Source organism: Xiphias gladius, chromosome 22, assembly GCF_016859285.1.
Source record: "Xiphias gladius isolate SHS-SW01 ecotype Sanya breed wild chromosome 22, ASM1685928v1, whole genome shotgun sequence".
Taxonomy (NCBI): Eukaryota; Metazoa; Chordata; class Actinopteri; order Istiophoriformes; family Xiphiidae; genus Xiphias; species Xiphias gladius.
The window spans coordinates 110,301-119,968 of NC_053421.1; the positions used below are offsets into that span (position 1 = coordinate 110,301).

General features: G+C 41.3%; 1 pseudogene; it reads right to left on the minus strand.

Moving 5' to 3' along the window:
* Positions 1–6,426: 6,426 nt before the first annotated feature.
* LOC120783913 lies at positions 6,427–9,325 on the minus strand (annotated as a pseudogene).
* Between the last annotated feature and the right edge of the window lie 343 nt (positions 9,326–9,668).

The window sequence follows — 9,668 nt, forward strand, 5'->3', positions numbered from 1 at the left end:
TTTGGATTTATGAGTAGAATTTTGAAAAAAGGAGCTCTAGTTTCAGAAAACGTGTGAAAGCAGTTTTTTTTTAAAAACGTAACCAAGATGAATTAATTATCTGTTAAGAAAGTTCAAATATGCTCCACCCCCTCTATTGTTTGGATAGATAGTAGTCAGTCAGTTAATTTGAGAATTTGGGTTAGTGTTTGTGATAATTTTTGTGCATTTTTCACCATAAATTACATTAGACTATCAGCCATTTCACTGAACCCTGTCTGGCCCCAGCTGAGAGTTGTTGAGTGCCCTGGGTGGTTAATGGAGTTGCTGCTGGGTAGTACCGATGTGGTTTAGGGACAGGGTGGAGTGACAGAGTGATAAGTCATGTTTCCAGGAGGAGGACTTACACAACAACACTGTAACCAGGGCACAGACCTCTTCCCATCACCAACCTAGTTTTCCACACTTACACATTTTTAGAAAATGTTATTTCTTGGAGCAGGAACAAAAAGGTGAACACGTTGACGATCCTGTCCTGGTAAGCATGAAAATGTTCAGACTTTTAGCTGACATTGCATGCCATTTAGTTATGGTGGTCAGATCTAGCTCTTATAGCTTTTGTAAATATAATATTTAATTTGAAGGTATATTATGTAAGATCAGAATGGAGATGATCCTGTGTGGATCAAAAATGGTAGATCTCAAATGACAGAAAGGTTTTGTTTTGCAGGGGTTAGGGAGAGGTTCTGAGTATGCTTAAATACTAAATATTGTTAATGAATATGAAGTGCTTAACAGATCACAGCCATGCCTACTTTATGCTGTAATGTGTTGAGGTGAGAAAGTAGACAGGATTTAAACTTCAGTGCTCTGTCTTCAATCACTGTATGTCTACTTTGGTCGATTTTCATGTGTACAACCCATTGTAACATCACGAATGCCTTTAAGGAAAGACCCTCTTCAAATTTGTAAGATTAATCACATCCAAACAACAAAGAGATCAGAGAGGTAGTGTGAGGCAGTCAAGGCAGAATGAGGTAGAATTTTCTTTGTGTGGCGATTCAGAGCAGATAAAAACACATTTACAATTGATATAATCAGACAATTAGTCATACAAACTAGTTTATTAGAAGCATACTGAACCCTTTAGGATTTAGGCTACAGGCAGAGCAGGGAGGAGAAAAAGATACAGCAGCCATAGCCATAACACTCCTTATCTTTCGGAGCTGCCAAAGCAGGTTGTTGATTTAAAGGAAATCACCATCTATTTAATCCCAGCAGTCAGGCATCAAGCTCGTCTGTGCACCAAGATTCCAGTTGGTATTTGTTTACTCTGGCAAATGTGGACCAGGGACTCATTATTATGAAAAGTGAACACATCACTGTTCATACGGCCTGACGATCAGTGCAGATTCAAACTGTCTTCAGTTCCGTAGTATATTCAATCTCTACAGTCCAAACTGTTACATTTAATTAATTAAAAATTAGCCTGTACAAGCACTGTATATAAGGTTAAAAACTCAGCACCCTGTTATTTACAACTAAATTAATAGATTAAGATATTTTCCCTGGCTTTTAATGAGCTTTTAAGAAAGAAGCAATGCACTGTGTATCACACTGAGCTGACAGCAGAGCTCTCAGCAAGAAGCTCCACCGCTAAAAGCTACTGATTCAGTCAGTGGCAATCTTTATTCAGTAGACTCAAATCACTTTGAAGATTAACTGATAAAGATTTGTTCCTACATGTACTGAACACTTCTGTCAAACATACAAACTGGATTTACTGGAGCACTTACTATCTTGGACATTTCAATGAAACTGAAATAAGTGAGGGCTCTAGTTCACTACTTTTGTTCCATGCCTGACTCAACTTCCCAGTCCTAAAAACAGTATAAATGAAAAAAAAACTGCCTTGTTTGCCTATAGATTCCAAGAGTTCACATTGAAAGATAAATACAGGTGTGTCGGACCAAATACTCAGTCAGTTTTGGAGTTTTGATCCAGCCTAATTCATCTCAAGCTGCTGCTGGCTGCTGGCTTTGTTGGTAAAAACATGCCAGCTCATATAAATTATTGCATCAAGGAACAGAGTACTTGTCCATCTTTTCATTCTCACTCCCCATCGCATAAACTCAGTGAACTCAGTTGAATCTCTTTGTCATCTTTGTTGAGCTTTGTAGCCAGCCTTAATTGTGAAAAACTCTGTTTCAACTCCGGCCATTCAGCGATGCAGTCAAATTTGAATTCACTCTGTATAATTCACTTCAGTAGGTCCTCACACCGCACAGATACACAGACTACTCTGACACCATGTAATGTCCCTAGATGTCTGTTGCGGACAATGTATTGTCTGATGACAGAATGAACCAACACCATGAGTTAATTTCTTCTGTGTATCTTTATTCATCATGTACAATAACAACACTTTTCTTTGTACATCATCTTCTATTAAACAATGCACGTCAGTAACAGGACCTTCTGGTTATAACAACTTTCACCTTTTACATAGAGGTTACATCCCTGACTACAGTAGCAAACAAACTATTCACTAATCCTTGAGAAACATCTAGGTTTCTGGTGAGTATAACATGAGAACCTTAAGCAAATTGTATTGTATCTGGTAACTAATTTCTGCCTCATTTAAATGGTTTGGACTTGTTGGGACATTTTGCCATTTCATAGGTCATTTTTATAGTCATCAGCAGCATTTTTTGTAATGTGTGAATGAAGCTCAGGTAATGTCGCTGAGTTGTGGTTGTTCACTTGTTAATTAGTTGCTAATATTTGCAGGATATCTTGTCAGACAAAATGCCAGTTCTGTGATAGCTTGTGACAGCAAAGCTCTGTCTGCCTCAGATAACTCATCTGACTTTTCTTTCACATAGATCATGGTTAACATCTCTGCAAAGGCAAAAAAAAATTGCCTCTATTGAATTCAATTGAATATGAAAATTCACCTATTTCAGGGTGTAGTTCACCTGTCCTATATTGGTGCAAGGACTTTCTTCTTTCACAGTTACAAGAGACACACACAATCATGTTCATCTGTGTGGCACATACAACCACACACATACACACACATAAATTGTTATTTCTGTGTAATTTAGACTCAATTTCAATAGATTTTTAAAATATAAACCAAAATAAATGAGTTGGGGGGATACATCGATTGAAAAATAACATTTAAACTAAATTTTCAAGCTGTCTGTATTTAATGCTAAAATTGCAAAGTGTCCCTGAGTGCCATTATCTACTACTTCATACAAATTTACGCTAACAACACAGATAGGTTCCTGGCATTTCAAGCAGTAAAGCTCAGCTGCAGCCTTTTTTTTAGCAGCCAGAAACAGAGTTTAGCATCAGCTTTTCCAAAAGCCAGCGATCCTACCGCAGAAATTATTATTAGTTATTATTATAACTACTTTTATTATCCAAATCTTATTATTATCCATACGATTTTCAGTCGCTAACTACTTCTGCATACTTTCAGAAAAATAAGTCTTTCAACTATCTAAATGTTTAGCTTTTTCAGGACAATTCTGATATTATTTTTCTTTTATCTACTATAAGCTTTTTCCAAAAAAAAAAGTCTGCCTTGAATTGAATGGACAAAATGTTCAAATCCTCAAAATCTTTTTCCTCTTTGAAATTCAACTACATGGGCATACTTTCAGCCAGACCTCATTTATTAAACTTGTGTTCAGCTTTTTGATATCTTTTACAGTTTTTGATTTATCGCAGTTCTAGTTTTATGTTTTTTTCTGACAGTTTTTGTTTTAATAATGGTGGTCTATGGGAGCAGGTTATAGTGGACTTCAAAACTAAACTTCAACTGTTCTGCTTTTCTAAAATTTTTGTACTTCAGCTCTTCAGTTCACACATCTTTCGCTTCTCAAACACAATTTACACAACAAATTGTAGACAAATTTGTGCTCTTTCACACAGCATATACTACCATAGTACCGTAAGTCATATCACCTAGCAATAGGCACGTGTTAGTTTTGAGATACAATGTATCGTTTTTCCATGACTGAAACCATAAATTAGACAGCTGAGTTTCATGCAATTTTTCCCACTAGGGGACGCTACTACCCCCAGACATTGATGCCTAGACTCATGGTTCGACTTTTTAAATGTCAAGCATGACTAGACCATTATAAGCCTTTAAACAGCTTGTTAATATAACTTATGATATGAGCTATTAATTGTTTAATGATGAGTGCATAAAGTCATTAATATCTCAAAAATTGTAAAGGCTACAGAATTAAATAATAATATAAAAAATAATAATAAAAGGGCTCTATGTCTCTGGATGTCTGGCTGACAGAATGACTGGAGATGCAGCAGAAAATATGCAACTGACTTAAGGTCCACTTTGGTTATTTATATTATGGTACACTTTAAAACTCCTCTGAAACATCTCTAGAGTTATGTTTGCATGTGACAGAAAAACTCTGACCTGTTCTAATACAACAATAATCACATTGTAAAAGAAATAATAGACTGATATACAGAGAAAACCGAAAATAGAAAACCAAAATAATAGTAATATTCTTCCACAAACACTGGAGGGCATACACTAAATACATCATACCCCAATAAAACAGGAACAAATACTGTATATTTTCAAGTTCAAAAGTTTAATAATATCAGGTGCTGATTCAGCAAACCCACTTCCTGCATCCATGCCTGCTGAAGTTCATGCAGTCATGGAAGTAATTTAAAATGGTCAGTTTACCCAAATTACATAAAATATTTGATTGCTTTTGCCAAGATTTGTATTAAATATAAATTTAATATGAATCAAAACATAGGCATGGGCACATGTTTTCAGTAGGGGTTGCATGAGTGCTGACCAACTCTCACTAAAAAACAAAGAAAAATTTACTTGACCCAAAAAATACATGATTAGAATATCTAGACACTTCATATATCAGCAAAGAACGCTCAGTGTGGGGTCCTTACAACATAAAAAATCAGATCTTGACAGTATGACATTATGAAAATACCATTGTTAAGAAATCAAAATTGTCAGCACACAGTCACCACTCATGATAACATCACACATTTAAGTGCTTCAACTTTAGTATTTTGTTCATGCTGAATCTGTTCTGACACAACAGATTGATCCAAACTAGTGACTAGAGGACACTGTACTACATATTAGAGGAAACTTGCTTGCTTGCTTGTCAACTGATGCCTGTAGTGCGCGCACACACGCACACACACACACACACACACACACACACACGCAAAATAAACAGAATAAGCAGTTGGGGTACAGTATTCAGGATCTGCAGATTCTGGGAATAAATGTTTTAAGATTGCTGCTTTTCTGGAAAGTTGATGTGTAATTACCTGCAGTGTCACAACGTGTTTGATCTCATATAGAGCTGAGTGTATCCCATTAGGCTCTGCTTATACTGAAGGGACTGCACTGCAGCTTCAGATAGTAGTGACGTAATAAAGCATGATCCAGGAAGTCCAGTTTCCTCTGAAAAGTTGTGCCCCAACAGGTAAACTACAGAATTATGCTGTTCATGTTGCAATGTAATCTACCAGGAATGTGTGCGCATGTATTTGATTGGCCAATGCCTTGAGCTGCCAATGCGACGCAATGTTTTTTGCTAGAACTGTGTGTGTCAGAACCACTCTGTGCCAACAAGGTGTTCTAATGATTGAAATGAATGAATGTTGGTCTGAACACGACCTCAGTCTGTTACTGTGGCAAGAAATATCTTAACAAGAATGTCATAGCTTGTATGTTTCCTACTTTTCTCTTGCTCGATAGCTGAAAAAACCCTGTGCAGCTGCATGACCCTGCACAAATGAAAGAAGGGCCTCTTGAAAGGACTCAGTCTGTCTGTCAGACCATCACAGGCATAACAATGCCCATATTTTACTTATTTACAGGATCCTAATTTTATTTTAAGTGTCAACTAGAATAGGTTTACATGGTTTGATGTTCAAAAAACATTTCCTCATACTGTACATTGCTGCAGCACCTTTGTCTGGAATTTGAGAGCCTGTCTCTTTAATTTCCCCTCCCAAAAAGCCCAGTCTACTCTGATTGGTCAGTTCCCACAGGTCTTAGCAGGCACCGCCAACTGCAGTTCTGGTCAGCTTTGCTGGGCAGTGCCTGCAACTGTATTAAAGTGAGAGATCAACTATAACCGAGTTTAGCTGCACACCAAGAACTCCACCACCACACATGTTCAAGCAGGAATCTAATACAAATTAGGGAGAAATTAACAACATCTGCAATGAAGATCAAAGCTGTCTGTGATGTTTTCCTCAGGTACATACTGCTAGCATTATTTATATCTCTCTGTCACATAATGATAGGTAAGTATTTATGTATAAACTCTCCAAGCTGTAAGGATACACTCCGTTTTACATTTCTACAGGTCTGCCCTCCAAAGCCCCCTAGTGGTTTTTCCTGCGGTTTCAGTGATGGAACGTATGCCCCCCCCCCCCAGCAGTCCACTTCAATGGATCACAGTGAGCCCGCCAGCCTTGGGTTCTGTGGAGCTCCACAAGCTCTTGGTATTTGGCAAGCTTCCTCTCATGGTCCTCCTCTATGTGCTCCCCCCAGGGGACTGTCAGCTCCCACAAGAACATCTGCCTGGTGGAATCAAAGAAGATGACCAGGTCTGGGTGAGGTGTTGGTTGTGTGACGTGACCAGGGAATTTGACTTGTCTTCCAAGGTCCACTCTCAGCTGCCAGTCTGGGGCTACGGAAAGCAGGCACCGTCTTGTAGTCGGTCATTGGAAGGGTTTAAGAAAAGTGATTGACTTCTTCCAAGGATAGTGTTTGTTGGATTGCAATGCCGTGGTGAACACTTCTACAACTGCCTTGGGCACCTGGTCGTGGCACTAGCGGTAGCATCCATTGGCGATGGCTTTGGGGCAGTTGCTGAGGAGATGCTAAAGGGACCCTATCCCAGCGCAGCAAAGGCATGAAGGTCTTTCCGCCTTGCCCCATATGTGGAGGTTTGTTGGGCTTGGCAAGTTGTCATAGACTGTTTGGACCACGAATCTGCTGCGGTAGAAGTGTGCCAGCCAGAAATCCGACCAAGTTATCCTCCACTGCAGTGTGTTTTCCCAGCTTTCCCAGTCTCCTTGCTGAGTGAGTTCCACCGTCTTGCTGACCCGTTCCGCCTCTGCACCTGTGCGCACTTCTTCCTGGAGGAGATGTTGTTGCTCCTTTCCCTTGGCTTTACTCACCTGGATGCTTGGAAAGTAGTCCAGGCCTGCTTGCCCTGTTGCCAACATTCCAACGAGAGCCTTCTGCCTCCTGCAGCTCTCTGGCAGCACTCCACTTCCTGCCAGTGTGGACCTCAATGGTAGCTGCTGCTACTTTGGGGTCCCCGGAGTGCTTGTATTGCATGGCTTCTCTTGTGCGAGAATTTTTCTGTGAGGCTCTGAAGGGGAGCTGTAGGGTGTTGGTGGACCCATACAGAGCAGCACTGCTTAAGCTTCTTGGCAGGCCAAGCCATCTTCGCAGGTAGCTGCTGATTTCTTTTCCAGGGCTTCCGCAGCTGAAATTGGAACCTCATAAAGTAGCAGGGGCCACAAAACCCTGGGCAGGATGGTTTGCTGGTGTATCCAGACCTTGAATCTACCAGGTAACCCAGATTTGTCAACCTTGGTAAGCTAGGCTTCAAGGTCTCTGCAGGTTTAGTGGATGGCCACTGTGTCATTCAAGCTGCTGTCAAAGAGTATGCCCATGCTCTTGACTGGCTGTTCTGTCAGTGTTGGGATGGCAGTTCTAGAAATCGTGAAGTGGAATTTGTCCACCACTTTTCCTTTTGGTTCAACACAAGGGACCTTGACTCTGACGGTTGGAACTCATCCTTGCCCATAAGAGTCCTGGTATGATCCATGTGTTGCCAGGGACTGATGATGTCGTAACACTCAAGTCGTCCATGTAGGCTCTGATTGGCGGCTGTCACACACTGGTCTTTGTCAGGGGACCTCAATACTCCACCTCCGCTGACTTGACCACCATATTCATAGCAATGGAGAAAAGGGTGACTGAGATGGTGCATCCAGTTATAATTCCCTTCTCAAGCCTGTGCCACTCTGTTGTAAAAGACCCATCTGGAAGTTGTTATAGTAATCCAAAATGAGGTCACTGATCTTGCTGGGAAGGTGGTGTCTTCGAAGAGCCGCCTCTACCAGCTTGTGCGGTATGGACCCATAGGCAATGGCAAGGTCCAACCATAAGACTACCAGGTCGCCCTCTCCCTCCTTTGCTTCTCTTAGGAGTTGAGTGACTGCCCCTGTGTGCTCCAGGCAGCCAGGTGTTCCGGAGATCCCGCCATTCTGCCACGACGTGTTGATGTACTTCTTCCTCGGGAGAATATGATATGATACTGAAAAACCTTACACATCTTTCCTTCTGTGCTGAGCAGAGAGATGGTTTGAAACTGCTTAATGACTTTGTAGTTCTCCTCCTTGAGGATCCAAACACCCTCGGCGCACTTCCACAATATGGTCACCCTTCATCTCCACCAGATCACTCTCAGGATCTTCCACAGCTGCTGAAGGAGTCTCGGACAGTGTTTGTACACACTATATAGTACTCCACTTGGCCCTGGCACAGAGGCTGAACTTGCAGCCTTGATGACTTCCTTGACCTCTTTCAAAATAAGTTCCTTCAGGTTGAACTCAGTTGTTGGGGCACTGGGCTTATCAGGGCTTTGTTGTAGTCAAGCTCCTGCTCTCTTGTTGGGTCGCTTCGAGTATTGCGAAGAAAGGTGTCAACCTTGTCCGGTGAGCACTCGAGGTGGCCAATCTGCTTATCCCCAAGCAGGTTCTTAGTAAAGCTAAATGGGTTGGCAATGAAAGCTGTCCACTTCCTGGTCATTTCCTTCCCCTGTCTTCTGTGCCACTCTGCCCTCCTGAGAGACATGAGCTTTTTCCTCAAGATGTATCGTAGTTTCGCTAGTGGCTGGCATTCCTCTTCACCAGCTCTACCAACTGCTTCTTGAGAGTTCTCAGCTCCTGTCGCAGCTGTTGTATTTTCATGGCCCTGCAGTTCTTGCTGTAGGGTTTCCTGTTGTTCCCCAATTCCACGTGGCCAAATCTCTCAGATGCATAGCTGACGATAATGGCTGTCCTTGGCTCCAGCTGACTGTCCGCGTCACCCCTAGGGGTAGTTGTAGGATTTCACACACATCTTCCTCGAACTGCTTCCACTCTTGTTGTTTGCTGGAGGCCTTTTGATCCGCTTCCGAACTACTCTGGATGGAGTCAGGGGTACCTTGGTAGTAGCTTGGAAGTACTGGGCCCTGTGGGGTGAGTCCTGGCCGTACTCCTCCTGCATCTCTCCAGGAAGCATTCCTGTGCATTGCGCGTGTATCTCCTTTTCCAAGCACTTCCTTCTGGCCTGATATTCCATCAGGCCCCGCAAATTTTTACACTTTACTGAATACTGAATAATTTGTACTGTAATTAGTAAATACCATGATAAATTTTGACTCTGAAACAGAGAAAAAAACATTGTGTTGTTTCAGTTACTCTTTACTGCCTGTACTAACACACTCTAAAATATAGCTGAACAATGCCCCAGATTCAGAACATGATGGTTTTTGAGTATATAGCCAACTTTCCATCAACAGATACTATGCATATCATATACGAATTCATATGAAACACAGATACTGTAAAGCATTCAGTGTCAT